This window comes from Manacus candei, unplaced genomic scaffold (genome assembly GCF_025592945.1).
Source record: "Manacus candei isolate 608988 ecotype Guabito, Panama unplaced genomic scaffold, ASM2559294v1 h1tg000150l, whole genome shotgun sequence".
NCBI classification, from domain to species: Eukaryota; Metazoa; Chordata; class Aves; order Passeriformes; family Pipridae; genus Manacus; species Manacus candei.
Window position 1 is genome coordinate 3189152 of NW_026138198.1, and position 16382 is coordinate 3205533.

The following is a 16382-nucleotide window of genomic DNA, read 5'->3' on the forward strand; positions in this document are numbered from 1 at the left end:
TTTCAGCTCCTACATTATTGCACAAGAATTTGTGAAGTTCTCTCACATTAATATTAGAATTCCCACTAGGATACAAATGCAAATTACAGACTGTCAAATAAATAAAGTGGCACATTTATCACTAACAATCCAGGTTTTTTCCCCTTCTTGGGCTTTTGTTTCCCATCAGTCTACCACAGTCCTAAAGGACCTTCATTTTTTTCTCATGAAGTTCCTCCTGTTTGGACTTTCAGATGGATTTGAAAATGCAGCACCAAATGGAGCCCCTTTTTTTTAGGTGTTGGATCTTTCCCAAAACCTTATTAGATTTGTGAGACATAGTTTCCCTCTACAGGAAGCTCTGCTGCCTCCACTGCTTTATATCCTGTTCATCCTTGAGTCAGCCTCTTCCATTATTTATTATAACCCCTACCACATGGAAGTTAGACTCTCACACTTATATCCTCCCCCCTCAAAAATTTAAAACATAGCAAAATATCTGGATCCCTGCTGTCTTTTGGTACTGGGAGAACTCAAACAGTTTGCAAGATTTCCTATTTCATAACCCACCATCTCCTTCCTCTGATGGCATTAGTATTGCCAACACCTACACCAGGAGGATAACAGTGCATTTCTCACTGTCATTTCCAGCAAAGCTTAAGACATCCTGGCTGGGGTCAGCAATGCCCCAGGAGAAAGGAGACCTTTCCTTGTCCTACACTTGCAGGATCATAGCTCACTGTTTTTTCTCTTTGAAATATTCCCTCACAAGAACCTCATCTCTTTCCCCAAATGCCTGTACTGTCTTTAATTTAGGATCATAGCCAGGCTAGCTAAAATCCCAGGAATTCCTGACAGCACCAATGTACTCATGGCCCTGCTCCAGAGCACAGACTCCCATAAGGCCTGCACAACATGAACAGCAGGAGAGCTGAGGTTACTGTCTAGTTCCAGCTGCTCTCCTGCACTGTCCTCTCTCCTTCCTCTCTCATCAGCACATCTGGAGCAGACACAACCATGCTTATTTTTCCTCCTTATCTCCTTTCACAGTGTGACCAGGCTGCATTTTAGGAACGACAGGTAATTAATGTTGAAGTGAATAGCACACAACAGTGTAGTCAGAGAAGGGCAACACAAATTTCAGTTCTTTCAATGCTTCACAATCAAGTTACCTTCCTGTAGCTTGGCTAGGAGCTACTAAATGGTCTGATAAAAAAGACAAAGTCTTAGGCATTTTGTCATCAGTTTCCCCACAAAAACCACCAAGTTCATGCAAAGTATACCAACTTTTTTAACATCTATACTATGGTGACAGCTAATCGTTTTACAGTTTTTGTTTTTCATGCTCCTTTATATTTTTTGCCAAAAGCATCTGTTCTTGGAGGAAAAAAGCTGCTTTAGGGAAAGAACCAGACTTTTAGACTGTCCTAGCAAATATTTCTGATGAGTTTTAAAGTACTTAAAACAAATCTTTAAAACTGTCAAAGGGAAGCGTTGGGAGAAGAAGGTAACAAGAGAGGAGGAGAAGGCTGAGGATGGACAATGTTTGGGTCAGGTTTTGGGGTCAGTTTTGGGTCATTTTTTGGGGTGATTTGGGTCTGGTTTTGGTCAGTTTTGGGGATGATTTGGGTCAGTTTTGGGCCAACTTTTGGGATGTTTAGGGTCAGTTTTGGGTCATTTTTTGGGATGATTTGGGTCAGTTTTGGGTCATTTTTTGGGATGATTTGGGTCAGTTTTGGGTCAGCTTTTGGGATGATTTGGGTCAGTTTTTGGGGTGATTTGGGTCAGTTTTTGGGGTCAGTTTTGGGTCAGTTTTTGGGGTGATTTGGGTCGGTTTTGGGTCAATTTTTGGGGAGCACTGGGTGTTACTGGGTGTTAATGGGGAGCACCGGGTGTTACTGGGGGTTGTTGGGGAGCTCTGGGTGTTACTGGGGATCACTGGATGTTACTGGGAAGCACTGGGTGTTACTGGGGGTTGTTGAGGAGCACTGGGTGTTACTGGGGTTTACTGGGGAGCACTGGGTGTTACTGGGGAGCACTGGGAGAGCAAATGAAAAATAAAGAGAATAAAAAATAAACGAAATCAAAAAGGAAATATAAAATACAAAAGAAAATTAAAAAAATTAAAAGCAAAAAAACTAAAAAGGAAATAAAATGAAAATGAAATAAAAGAGAAAAAGAAAAAGAAACCCCTTCTTGGGCACCCCGTTTCCTCTCCTCCCCCCCCCCGAACCGTAAATTGCGGGGTCATCACCCCTAAAATGTGAGAAGGGGACCCCGAAATGTGGGTGAGGGAACCCCAGGGAGCCGGAAAAGTGGAGGGGGAGCCGCAGTAAGAAAGCGAAGCCGGGCGGTCGGGCGGCGGGATAGGGGGGGCGCATGCGCAGTCGTTGGCAAGACGCCGGTGATCACGTGGTAAGTAAGGACGGCCAGGCAAAGGGACCGGCGACGCATGCGCAGTGGCTCTCGTGCCGGTGCAGCGCTCCCTGCTCGAGTTAAGGGCCGGTTCCGGCGGCAGGGCGGGACTTGCGGTCTCCCGTCTCTTCTGGGGTGTGTGTGGGGGGAATAACATGAAGATTTTTGGGGTGAAAGCGCAGAAATTAGCGACGGACGCTAATTTGGGTAAACTCGGTCACCGAAAGTAGAGAGCGACCGGAAGTCCTCCAAGGCCCCGTCCTGGCAATCCGCCAAGCCCACAGTAAAGATGGCGCCACCAGGACCGGTACTTAGCCCAGGCCACACTCAAGATGCCGGCGAGAGGCCCCCTTGCCTCAGAGAGGCGTCTATCCTGTTGCCTGACCTCCTCCCCTACCCGGACCCCAGCCCCGCGCTCGCAACGCCGTCTAGCCGCGCCGCTTCCCGCTGTGGGGACAGGGCGGGGCGCTCGGCGGCGCAGGGCGCGGGCGGCAGGTTCGTGGGCGACGGCAGGCACCGGCGCCGGCAGCCCCGTCTCGGGGCTGCGGCGAAGGCGCGAGGACCCCAGGCAGACGGCCGCCCCGTTCCGCTCCGCTCCCGCTCCCACCCCCGCCCCGCTCGGTCCCACCGTGCCCTGGAGATGCTGTCGGGGCTGCGCCGCCGCCTTCTCCCCCCGGAAGCGACCCACGGCGGCAGATCCGACGGAGATCGGCCCCGGGGTAACCTGGGCGCGGCGGGGAGGCGCGGCCGCTCTTCTGCCTCTCCCGCGGCCATCGGCGACTGCGGGCAGGGGAAGCGACAGGCAAGTTTCTCTGCGTGCCGCCGCAGGGCCGGGTTCGGATGTGCCCTGGCATTGCACCCTCCCCCCCGCGGGGAGGGTCTGCGCTGCCTCGGGGACCCCGTCTGTGTTGCCGGGAGAGAGAAATCCTTTGGGAAGCTGGGGTGGAAACAGCAACTCTGTGAATTGCTCAGCTTTTCCTAGGGAAGGGCAGGTTTTAGGGAAGAAAGGCCCGTCCTCGCGAAAGGCGCCGCGGGTCTCGCAAGGGGGGGGGGCGCGGCTGCAGTGCCGTTCCCGGCCGTGTCCGCCAGGCGGCGACCGCGAGGCAGCGCCCGGCGGTCGGGGCGGGCCGGGAAGCGGCGCCTGCGCAGAGCGAGGCGTTGGCCGGGCCTGAAGCGCTCGGGGCCGCCGGGCAGGGCAGTGCCCGGCTGGTGGGTGCCCCGCAGAGAGAAGAGCCCGGCCCTGGGAAGGCAGGAGCCTGGGCTCGAGCTGCTCTGGACCGCTGTGGGGATGGGTTTGAGGTTTTGGGATCGCTTGTTTCTGTCCCTACCTTCCCACTGAAAACAATAACTTAAGAAGTCCTCGTCTGGACTGGTCCAGAGAAACTGTGGAGTCTCCATCCCCGGAGATGCTTAAAACACTTTTGCTGAGGCAAAGTCGTGAGCAACCTATTCTACCTAATCCCTCTTTTTGAGGTCAGTTCTCGTTGTCTCTTTTGCACTTTAATTCTACTACACTGATACTTGCTAACCACTTACAACCCTAGATGCAGAATGAGAACTTGGGTTATTAACAATAAACAAGTAAACAGCAGAAAGATTTGACCTTTCTTTTGAATTGCCCTACAGTGTTAAAAAATACCAAACAAACCTCCTTCCCCAAAGAAACACCCCCCAAAATACCCCAACAACTCACCAAACAGAAAATCACCGACAACCAAAAAGCAGAAGTAACAAACATGAACAGCAAGTGGAGGAAGAGTTTGAAAGCGGGCTGGACAGAAGCAGAAGTGTTACTGCCTGCTCTTAGGCCACTGTGCTGATTAAATGGCTGTTGTTAGGTTTAGATTAGTAGTTCATTGTTGTTGGGTTTTTCGGTGGTGTTGATTTTTTTGTTGTCGTTGTGGGGGATTGTTTGTTTGTTTTTATTTTGTTTTTTTTTCTGTATTAAGAATCTGGCTCAGTTACTCTCTAGTTCTGGTGTGTTTTCTTTTCCTGGTGGTTGGTGTTTCTGCAGTGCTTGGCACAGGACTGGGTGAGTTTTTTACCCAGCTTTCTAAAGCTGTAGATGAATAGGAGAGGTAAGGGGATAACTTCTGGTCCGTGACCCAGTGACCACTTCCTGAAGGTCCTGATTCATGAGTCTGCTCCTTTGATTTGAAGGAGTGTACAGCTGCCATAGCCAAGGTAGCTTAGGGTGTCCAGTATCAGCATAAAAAGCAGCAGTAAAAAGGAACAATTCAGAGATGAATTTTTGTGCTGTTCCGTGAAAAAGTAAAAGCTATCTGTGCCAGCAAGTCTGTGAAGTAATTTTTTTCTTGTAATTCCATACCAAGTTTTGAATTGTTGCTGTTTTAATGAAGTATGTTCATTGATTTTGCATCCATTGGTTTCAGAATCCAAATCTGGGGAAAAAAGTACTGTTAGTCTTTCTGAAATGTCTCTCAAACATGAAAGCCTAGAGAAAACTTTTTTTTTTGAGTAAAACGAAGCCTCCAGGATGATCCTTCTGCAATACAAATCATGTGTTTTTCAGACTGAATGCACTCCCTTTGTTCACCTTTTCAGAGAGTATCGGCCAGAATACGAGCGCCTGAGAAGAACACTGGTAAGTGTTTTTAGCTGTTTTACACCTGAACAGTGTGTCTTGGGTCACTTTTATGCACACAATTGCCTTTATGTTGAGAGGGTCTAACATTTCATTTACTAGTCGTACTCACTGTGGGAAAACTCCTGTCCTGAAGGAGTCCACCATTTGCCTTTTTTTTCCTAGATGTGGTGGAGCATATCTTTACAAAAATAAAGATTTTGTAAAACAGATGTTGCTCACTGGTTTAGTGCTAATATTTGAGCTAATTGTGTGAAAATTATTGGGAAATAAGATTGTGTCTTCCATTCAGATGGATAGAGAGTTCTTAAAAATAAATTTCCAAAGGGATTTGTTGAGACTATCCCTGTATCTTCCTGCACCAGTGAAGAGCACTAGTTTGACTTAGTAAGAAAGACTGAATTGCAGTGCCAAAATCAGTAGCTCTGCTCACCTTGAGTTCTGGCTGTCCAAAGGACAGTTCTCTGCAGGCACAGCTACACAGAGTTTGGCTTCCCGGTGCTGCTTAAAATCCCACCTAGATGTCCTAGAAAATGTCCTAGAATCCCACCTGACTGGAGGTTGCTTTCCATGCTTAGTCAGAAGTTCTGTGTAACCTGAGTTGAAATGTAAGACCTGCATAGTGACTTCTGCTCTCTGACTTGGGGACAGGCTGCTGGGTTTGGGTGAGGTTTCTCTTCTCCTGATGTTTTAAATGTTCTCAGAATCCACATGGAAATCTTTGTCTACGGGAGAAAGCTCAAAATAAGCAAAAGAGAGAGCAGCTGGAACACTTGTGGAAGGACATGGGCAGCGTGTGTGTGCAGGGCAGCACACTGGCAGGTACCTCCCCAGGAGGATAAAGGTTACTGCAGAAGTTTTCTGAAGAGTTTGCCTTGTGAAGTAGTACAGTGCTTCTTTATCCTCACAGCAGACGTGTGAAAGCAGCTCCATGTTAGAGGAGTGGGGCTTTAGTTCCTGTGGGATTGGTCACACTCAGCTCTTCTGTGTCAGTCACAGGTTTGGAAGAAACCCCACTGTGTAGCTAAAGCAGGGGACCTACTAGAAATAATGCAATACTTTAGAAAAGGCGAAACAGTCAGATCAGAATGTGAGAAAGCTCTGCTGTTGGCTGCACTGTTCCTTAGATGAGGCGAGTAGGTGCTGATGGAGTCTGTCCTGTGTCTGGGATCCACAAGCAGCTTTCTGTCCCCTTAGAGCAGGTGTTCATTGCTGGGTTTCTGTGCAGACAGAAACCTTACCTTTAGCAAGCTGGTTTGTGTACAGCCGTTTCTGTTCCCTTCAAGGACCTGATGCTTCTGCAATGGGTCCCTCTGAGCTAATACTAACACGAGGAACTCTCGATGAAGAGCAAGAAGAGAGGGAGAGTGACACTGATGGCATTGACCATGAAGGTAAGGGAATGAGGTCTAAAAGCTGCCTCTCAAGAAATCCCCTCTGTATTTCATGACCTGGATGGACTGTAAGGAGAGCCTAGAAAACAAGCAAACATTCAGTCACCTGACGTGTCAGAATGTGTAGCAGAAGCTCAGCTGCAATGGTCAGTGCAGGGATATCACTCTGTAACCTTTGTGAAAGTTCAATTGTAAATTTTCTATTCAAGTAATTAATAGGTGTATAACACACATAAACCAGAGAACTCGTTAGGCTTGGGGCATGCAGTGACCTCTGAACCTGATTGATGCACAGATGTGTCCATCATCTTTTTGGCCTTACAGTTTCTGCCCCTGGCTCTCTTCCCTTTTCCTGTGACTGTGGTCTTGGAGCAATCTTCTAAGTTGTTACAGTGTGATTTTTCTCTTCTATAGCTCACAGACTTAATCTTCATTCTTCCCCTGTTCCACTGATGGGTAGGATCACTTATTTCCTTTGCCCTGTAATGTAGTTGAAGATGGAATAGACTTTCTATGTTGATTTGGCTATCCTGATTCTAGCTTTTTTTCAGAAGCACAAGTAGAACAAGTACTGAAATAGCGCTGAACTTCAGCAGCAGCAGGGACTGCGCAGGAGAAGGAGGGTGGGCAGCGGGCCTGGGGCGGGCAGGGGGATGGGGGTGGGGGCGGGCACTTAAAAGATTTCGGCCAGGGAGCTGATCTCAGCCAGCACCCAGTCGGGGCAGTTTAAGTCCCCGTAGAAGCAGAACTGCTGCGTGGGGAGAGGCGGTCAGAGGCGCACTGCCGCTCTGCGTCCTCCCCGCTCCCCGCCGCCGACTCCCGGCCCACCACGTCGCCGCTGCTCCCCGGTCCCCCATGCCGCACAGTCCGCCTTCGCGACCCGGAACCGCCCCGTGTGCCGGTGGGGGGCTCCCCGAGGGGCTCTGCAGGGGCCTTGGGGCCGGGCCCCCGGGGGTGCAGCCCGACCAAGGGGCGGGGCAGGGGACGGGGTCCCGGGGGCGGGACCCGGGGCGGCCACGGACCCGCGGGAAGGGCCCCTCCGACACGGCCCTCGTCCCTCCGCCCGACCACCCGAGCACCTCCCGCCACCCGGGGCCGCGGCCCCGCGGGCTCCAAGCCCCGCCAATCCGGGCCCGAGGCAGCGGCTGGCCCGCCAATCCCGGCCCGCCTTTCTCGGCGCCGTCCAATCACAGCCCGCCTTTTCAATCCGGCCGCGGTCCCGCAAGCTCTGCCCGCTCAGCCGCGGCGCAGCCCCTCCGCGCGGCACCGTCTCCCCGTTCCCCACAGGCGCTGCTGGGACCACGGAAGGGCGGTGGGAGCTCCGCGGTCACGTCCCGTCCGGGAGCTCTCCCAGGAGAAGGGGAGGGAGGCGGGGAGCGGGCGGGAGGGGCTCCGGGAGCGGGGCCTGCGGGGCCAGCGGCGTTCTCGGGAACGGGCGGGCGGGGATTGGCGGGGCTGGCACGGGGGGGCGGGGCTATGCGGGCCGCGGTCTATAAATAGCGGGGGAGGGGGCGCGGGGGGGGCAGTTCGGCGGCGGAGGTGGAAGCGGCGGCGGAGGTGGAAGCGGCGGCGCAGGTGGAAGCGGCGCTGGAGCGGCGGGAGCCGGGGCGAGATCGGCGGTGAGCTGGGGCGGGACTCCCGCGGCTGCCGCTCCAGGCACGTGGCCTGTCTTGGGCAGAGGGGCCGCTCTCTCCGGGAGGTTGTGGCTCCCGACGTGCAGGTCCGATCCCGGCCCGCCACTCCCAGCCCGCTTTTCTCCGCTCCGTCCAATCGTAGCCCGCCCTTTCAATGAGGCCGCGGTCCCGTAAGCTGTGCCCGCTCAGCCGCGTCGCGGCGCCGCCCCCCTTCCTCACGTTCCCCTCAGGCGCTGTAGATGCCGGCGCCTTTGCTTCCGGAGCCGCGCCTGCGCTGCCGCAGCCCCCGACAGGCCCTGTTGGGACCAGGGAGGGCGGGTGGCACAGCTCCGCGCTCACGTCCCGTCTGGGAGTTCTTCCGGGAGGCGGGGAGGGGGCGGGAGCGACGGCGGCCCTTTCAATGGGGCCGCGGTCGAACAAGCTCTGCCCGCTCAGCCGCGGCGCGGAGCCCCCCCCTCTCCACCTCGCCCCCCGCGTTCCCCTCAGGCGCCGCTCTCGGCGCCTTTGCTTCGGGATCCGGCGGAGCCGCGCCTGCGCTGCCGCGGCACCCGCAGGCGCTGTTGGAAGGGCGGGCGGGAGGTCCGCGGTCCCGTCCCGTCCCGTAGTTCTCCCGGGAGAAGGGGAGGGAGGCGGGCAGCGGGCGGGAGCGGAGCAGCCCCTGGGAGCGGGGCCTGAGGGGACAGCGGCGTTCTTGGGGACGGGCAGGGCGGGAACGGGCAGGCGGGGATTGGCGGGGCCGGACGCTGCCGGACGCTGGGATTGGCTGGGCTGGCACGAGGGGGGCGGGGCTGTGCGGGCCGCGGCTATAAAGGGCGTGGGCGGGGGGCGCTGGGGGCAGTTCGGCGGCGGGGCTGGGGCGGCGCTGGAGCGGCGGGAGCGGCCCGGGAGCGGCGCGGCCGCTGGGCCGAGGAGCGGCGGTGAGCCAGGGTGGGACCCTCGCGGCTGCCGCTCCAGGGAGCGGTGGGGAGCCATGGGGCAGCACCCCCTCGGCTGCCGATCCAGGGGGAGCCGGGGTCGGTCCCCCACAGCTGCCGAGGCAGGGCGTTGGGCAGGCGGTGTCCCGGGCAGCTGTGCCGGCCAGCTTTGGTCAGTGCTCAGTGGGGGAGCGACCCGTGCTCAGGGGTGCTCCCCCGAACCAGAAGGACTAGGATGCAGCCTCTCAGTGCGGCTGGTATTGAAAGTATTATTACAAAGAAAAGTAATAAAAGATGTTTCATTCTATTATAATTTTATTTTACTTTTATTTTCATCTTTGACTACTTGATTGTTTATTCTATTGTTTTGTTGCTCTTCCCGTTGGGATGGGTGGGACAGCTCCTAGAGATATTTAAGTGAACGACAAAGACTGATTTGTGACCTTGTCAACAGCCCCGGGCTGCAGAGACACCCAGGAGAAGATTTAGGCAGAGGCAGCAGAAAGCTGAGGCAGAGGCAGCAGAAAGCTGAGGCAGAGGCAGCAGAAAGCTGAGGCAGAACCTGGAGCTGAGGCAGCAGAACTGGTGGAGACATAAAGACGGTAGGACTGTGGGCAGAACAAGAGTGGGGCTGGCTTAGGGAGCATGGACCTGGCATAAATACTGCAGGGATGGAGCTGGGATAAAAATAGTCAGGCCTGGCCTGGAATGTGGGCTTGAGAGCTGGGGTGGAAAACTCAGACCTTTAACAAAAGAAAGATGCTAGGATTGGAATGTGCGGCAGCTTTACCAGGAGGTGACAGCAGGGCTGGCAGAGAAATAAAGGTTGTGGGTCTGGGTATGGGATAGGGAGAGTGGTGCTCGGAAAGGGACTGTGGAGTACGGAGAGGGACTGAGGCACTGCAGCAGATATCACTGTAGGATTGAGACAGGGACTGGCACCGTCGCTGAAACATCTGTGTGTCTGTGGAATAGGGATTGATGGGTGGAAACGTGCACTAAGGGGAAAGAGCTGAAATCAGTCTAGGGCAGGGATCTGGACTTTAGAGTTGGGATCGGGTTTCTGGGGCTGGAGGAGCACCTGGGGAACTGGGATTGGGAATGTGAAGTTGGAGCTGGAAAATCCCAGAGCTGGAGCCAAGCTGAAGATCCTGCAGCGAGAACCTGGAGCAGCTTCCCGTGGCGGCGCTGGCAAGATGCAGAGCTACTGCTGAGAGAGCAGAGCTGGCAGTGCAATAAAGCTTGTGGGTCTCGAGCTGAAATCACTGAGGGGCTGGGGTAGGGCTGGGTTCTGGGCTCGGGACTGTAACACCTGGGCAGGAATCAGTGTGGGGCAGAGATAGGGCCTGTGGCACCGTCGCTGAAATCCCTGTGTGTCTGTGGAATTGGGATTATAATTGGGAATGTGGAGTGAGAGGCTGGGGCTGAAATCAGTATAGGGCTGGGACTGAGAGTTTGCAGTTGGGCTAGGAGTTCTGGGGTAAGAGGAGTAGCTGGGGGAGTGGGATTGGGAGTGTGAGGGTGGAGCTGGAAAATCCCAGAGCTGGAGCCAAGCTGAAGATCCTGCAGCGAGAACCTGGAGCAGCTTCCCGTGGCGGTGCTGGCAAGATGCAGAGCTACTGCTGAGAGAGCAGAGCTGGCAGTGCAATAAAGCTTGTGGGTCTCGAGCTGAAATCACTGAGGGGCTGGGGTAGGGACAGGGTTTGGGCTTGGGACTGTAACACTTGGGGCAGGAATGACAGCAATCCCTGTGAGATAGGGCCTGTGGCACTGTCGCTGAAATCTGTGTGTGTTTGGACTCGGGATTCTAATTGGGAATGTGGAGTGAGAGGCTGGGGCTGAAATCCATATAGGGCTGGGATTGCGTCTCTGGAGCTGGGAGGGTGTCTGGAGCTCAGATGAGGACTGTGGCAGCGTCACTGAAATCCCTGTGTGTCTGTGGAATAAGGATTGATGAGCAGGAACGTGGGCTGGGTGGGTAGGGCTGAAATGAGTCTAGAGCTGGGGTTTTGACTTTGGAGTTGGGCTAGGAGTTCTGGGGTAGGAGGAGTACCTGGTGGACGGGAATTGGGAGGGTGAGGAATTGGGAAGTGGGAGACTGGGATTGGAATGTGAGGGTGGAGCTGGAAAGTGGCAGAGCTGGAGCCAAGGTGAAGATCCTGCAGCGAGAACCTGGAGCAGCTTCCCGTGGCGGCGCTGGCAAGATGCAGAGCTACTGCTGAGAGAGCAGAGCTGGCAGTGCAATAAAGCTTGTGGGTCTCGAGCTGAAATCACTGAGGGGCTGGGGTAGGGCTGGGTTCTGGGCTCGGGACTGTAACACCTGGGCAGGAATCAGTGTGGGGCAGAGATAGGGCCTGTGGCACCGTCGCTGAAATCCCTGTGTGTCTGTGGAATTGGGATTATAATTGGGAATGTGGAGTGAGAGGCTGGGGCTGAAATCAGTATAGGGCTGGGACTGAGAGTTTGCAGTTGGGCTAGGAGTTCTGGGGTAAGAGGAGTAGCTGGGGGAGTGGGATTGGGAGTGTGAGGGTGGAGCTGGAAAATCCCAGAGCTGGAGCCAAGCTGAAGATCCTGCAGCGAGAACCTGGAGCAGCTTCCCGTGGCGGCGCTGGCAAGATGCAGAGCTACTGCTGAGAGAGCAGAGCTGGCAGTACAATAAAGCTTGTGGGTCTCGAGCTGAAATCACTGAGGGGCTGGGGTAGGGCTGGGTTCTGGGCTCGGGACTGTAACACTTGGGGCAGGAATGACAGCAATCCCTGTGAGATAGGGCCTGTGGCACTGTCGCTGAAATCTGTGTGTGTTTGGACTCGGGATTCTAATTGGGAATGTGGAGTGAGAGGCTGGGGCTGAAATCCATATAGGGCTGGGATTGCGTCTCTGGAGCTGGGAGGGTGTCTGGAGCTCAGATGAGGACTGTGGCAGCGTCACTGAAATCCCTGTGTGTCTGTGGAATAAGGATTGATGAGCAGGAACGTGGGCTGGGTGGGTAGGGCTGAAATGAGTCTAGAGCTGGGGTTTTGACTTTGGAGTTGGGCTAAGAGTTCTGGGGTAGGAGGAGTACCTGGTGGACGGGAATTGGGAGGGTGAGGAATTGGGAAGTGGGAGACTGGGATTGGAATGTGAGGGTGGAGCTGGAAAGTGGCAGAGCTGGAGCCAAGGTGAAGATCCTGCAGCGAGAACCTGGAGCAGCTTCCCGTGGCGGCGCTGGCAAGATGCAGAGCTACTGCTGAGAGAGCAGAGCTGGCAGTGCAATAAAGCTTGTGGGTCTCGAGCTGAAATCACTGAGGGGCTGGGGTAGGGCTGGGTTCTGGGCTCGGGACTGTAACACCTGGGCAGGAATCAGTGTGGGGCAGAGATAGGGGCTGTGGCACCATCGCTGAAATCCCTGTGTGTCTGTGGAATTGGGATTCTAATTGGGAATGTGGAGTGAGAGGCTGGGGCTGAAATCAGTATAGGGCTGGGATTGAGAGTTTGCAGTTGGGCTAGGAGTTCTGGGGTAAGAGGAGTAGCTGGGGGAGTGGGATTGGGAGTGTGAGGGTGGAGCTGGAAAATCCCAGAGCTGGAGCCAAGCTGAAGATCCTGCAGCGAGAACCTGGAGCAGCTTCCCGTGGCGGCGCTGGCAAGATGCAGAGCTACTGCTGAGAGAGCAGAGCTGGCAGTGCAATAAAGCTTGTGGGTCTCGAGCTGAAATCACTGAGGGGCTGGGATAGGGCTGGGTTCTGGGCTCGGGACTGTAACACTTGGGGCAGGAATGACAGCAATCCCTGTGAGATAGGGCCTGTGGCACTGTCGCTGAAATCTGTGTGTGTTTGGACTCGGGATTCTAATTGGGAATGTGGAGTGAGAGGCTGTGGCTGAAATCCATATAGGGCTGGGATTGCGTCTCTGGAGCTGGGAGGGTGTCTGGAGCTCAGATGAGGACTGTGGCAGCGTCACTGAAATCCCTGTGTGTCTGTGGAATTGGGATTATAATTGGGAATGTGGAGTGAGAGGCTGGGGCTGAAATCAGTATAGGGCTGGGACTGAGAGTTTGCAGTTGGGCTAGGAGTAATGGGGTAAGAGGAGTAGCTGGGGGAGTGGGATTGGGAGTGTGAGGGTGGAGCTGGAAAATCCCAGAGCTGGAGCCAAGCTGAAGATCCTGCAGCGAGAACCTGGAGCAGCTTCCCGTGGCGGCGCTGGCAAGATGCAGAGCTACTGCTGAGAGAGCAGAGCTGGCAGTGCAATAAAGCTTGTGGGTCTCGAGCTGAAATCACTGAGGGGCTGGGGTAGGGCTGGGTTCTGGGCTCGGGACTGTAACACCTGGGCAGGAATCAGTGTGGGGCAGAGATAGGGCCTGTGGCACCGTCGCTGAAATCCCTGTGTGTCTGTGGAATTGGGATTATAATTGGGAATGTGGAGTGAGAGGCTGGGGCTGAAATCAGTATAGGGCTGGGATTGAGAGTTTGCAGTTGGGCTAGGAGTTCTGGGGTAAGAGGAGTAGCTGGGGGAGTGGGATTGGGAGTGTGAGGGTGGAGCTGGAAAATCCCAGAGCTGGAGCCAAGCTGAAGATCCTGCAGCGAGAACCTGGAGCAGCTTCCCGTGGCGGCGCTGGCAAGATGCAGAGCTACTGCTGAGAGAGCAGAGCTGGCAGTGCAATAAAGCTTGTGGGTCTCGAGCTGAAATCACTGAGGGGCTGGGGTAGGGCTGGGTTCTGGGCTCGGGACTGTAACACCTGGGCAGGAATCAGTGTGGGGCAGAGATAGGGCCTGTGGCACCGTCGCTGAAATCCCTGTGTGTCTGTGGAATTGGGATTATAATTGGGAATGTGGAGTGAGAGGCTGGGGCTGAAATCAGTATAGGGCTGGGATTGAGAGTTTGCAGTTGGGCTAGGAGTAATGGGGTAAGAGGAGTAGCTGGGGGAGTGGGATTGGGAGTGTGAGGGTGGAGCTGGAAAATCCCAGAGCTGGAGCCAAGCTGAAGATCCTGCAGCGAGAACCTGGAGCAGCTTCCCGTGGCGGCGCTGGCAAGATGCAGAGCTACTGCTGAGAGAGCAGAGCTGGCAGTGCAATAAAGCTTGTGGGTCTCGAGCTGAAATCACTGAGGGGCTGGGATAGGGACAGGGTTTGGGCTTGGGACTGTAACACTTGGGGCAGGAATGACAGCAATCCCTGTGAGATAGGGCCTGTGGCACTGTCGCTGAAATCTGTGTGTGTTTGGACTCGGGATTCTAATTGGGAATGTGGAGTGAGAGGCTGGGGCTGAAATCCATATAGGGCTGGGATTGCGTCTCTGGAGCTGGGAGGGTGTCTGGAGCTCAGATGACGACTGTGGCAGCGTCACTGAAATCCCTGTGTGTCTGTGGAATTGGGATTATAATTGGGAATGTGGAGTGAGAGGCTGGGGCTGAAATCAGTATAGGGCTGGGATTGAGAGTTTGCAGTTGGGCTAGGAGTTATGGGGTAAGAGGAGTAGCTGGGGGAGTGGGATTGGGAGTGTGAGGGTGGAGCTGGAAAATCCCAGAGCTGGAGCCAAGCTGAAGATCCTGCAGCGAGAACCTGGAGCAGCTTCCCGTGGCGGCGCTGGCAAGATGCAGAGCTACTGCTGAGAGAGCAGAGCTGGCAGTGCAATAAAGCTTGTGGGTCTCGAGCTGAAATCACTGAGGGGCTGGGATAGGGACAGGGTTTGGGCTTGGGACTGTAACACTTGGGGCAGGAATGACAGCAATCCCTGTGAGATAGGGCCTGTGGCACTGTCGCTGAAATCTGTGTGTGTTTGGACTCGGGATTCTAATTGGGAATGTGGAGTGAGAGGCTGGGGCTGAAATCCATATAGGGCTGGGATTGCGTCTCTGGAGCTGGGAGGGTGTCTGGAGCTCAGATGACGACTGTGGCAGCGTCACTGAAATCCCTGTGTGTCTGTGGAATAAGGATTGATGAGCAGGAACGTGGGCTGGGTGGGTAGGGCTGAAATGAGTCTAGAGCTGGGGTTTTGACTTTGGAGTTGGGCTAGGAGTTCTGGGGTAGGAGGAGTACCTGGTGGACGGGAATTGGGAGGGTGAGGAATTGGGAAGTGGGAGACTGGGATTGGAATGTGAGGGTGGAGCTGGAAAGTGGCAGAGCTGGAGCCAAGGTGAAGATCCTGCAGCGAGAACCTGGAGCAGCTTCCCGTGGCGGCGCTGGCAAGATGCAGAGCTACTGCTGAGAGAGCAGAGCTGGCAGTGCAATAAAGCTTGTGGGTCTCGAGCTGAAATCACTGAGGGGCTGGGGTAGGGCTGGGTTCTGGGCTCGGGACTGTAACACCTGGGCAGGAATCAGTGTGGGGCAGAGATAGGGGCTGTGGCACCATCGCTGAAATCCCTGTGTGTCTGTGGAATTGGGATTCTAATTGGGAATGTGGAGTGAGAGGCTGGGGCTGAAATCAGTATAGGGCTGGGATTGAGAGTTTGCAGTTGGGCTAGGAGTTCTGGGGTAAGAGGAGTAGCTGGGGGAGTGGGATTGGGAGTGTGAGGGTGGAGCTGGAAAATCCCAGAGCTGGAGCCAAGCTGAAGATCCTGCAGCGAGAACCTGGAGCAGCTTCCCGTGGCGGCGCTGGCAAGATGCAGAGCTACTGCTGAGAGAGCAGAGCTGGCAGTGCAATAAAGCTTGTGGGTCTCGAGCTGAAATCACTGAGGGGCTGGGGTAGGGCTGGGTTCTGGGCTCGGGACTGTAACACTTGGGGCAGGAATGACAGCAATCCCTGTGAGATAGGGCCTGTGGCACTGTCGCTGAAATCTGTGTGTGTTTGGACTCGGGATTCTAATTGGGAATGTGGAGTGAGAGGCTGGGGCTGAAATCCATATAGGGCTGGGATTGCGTCTCTGGAGCTGGGAGGGTGTCTGGAGCTCAGATGACGACTGTGGCAGCGTCACTGAAATCCCTGTGTGTCTGTGGAATTGGGATTATAATTGGGAATGTGGAGTGAGAGGCTGGGGCTGAAATCAGTATAGGGCTGGGATTGAGAGTTTGCAGTTGGGCTAGGAGTTATGGGGTAAGAGGAGTAGCTGGGGGAGTGGGATTGGGAGTGTGAGGGTGGAGCTGGAAAATCCCAGAGCTGGAGCCAAGCTGAAGATCCTGCAGCGAGAACCTGGAGCAGCTTCCCGTGGCGGCGCTGGCAAGATGCAGAGCTACTGCTGAGAGAGCAGAGCTGGCAGTGCAATAAAGCTTGTGGGTCTCGAGCTGAAATCACTGAGGGGCTGGGGTAGGGCTGGGTTCTGGGCTCGGGACTGTAACACCTGGGCAGGAATCAGTGTGGGGCAGAGATAGGGCCTGTGGCACCGTCGCTGAAATCCCTGTGTGTCTGTGGAATTGGGATTCTAATTGGGAATGTGGAGTGAGAGGCTGGGGCTGAAATCAGTATAGGGCTGGGATTGAGAGTTTGCAGTTGGGCTAGGAGTTCTGGGGTAAGAGGAGTAGCTGGGGGAGTG

General features: G+C 55.0%; 1 long non-coding RNA gene across 2 annotated transcripts; it reads left to right on the forward strand.

Annotated features, from left to right (window-relative positions):
* The first annotated feature begins 4436 nt into the window (after positions 1 to 4436).
* Positions 4437 to 6905, forward strand: LOC127463129 (uncharacterized). Of its 2 annotated transcripts, XR_007900661.1 has the most exons (4): positions 4453 to 4472; positions 4928 to 4999; positions 5704 to 5821; positions 6286 to 6905. It is a non-coding gene; the product is annotated as an uncharacterized LOC127463129 (long non-coding RNA). The 2 variants fall into 2 exon arrangements; XR_007900662.1 differs by having other exon boundaries at positions 4437 to 4999.
* The last annotated feature ends 9477 nt before the right edge of the window (positions 6906 to 16382 follow it).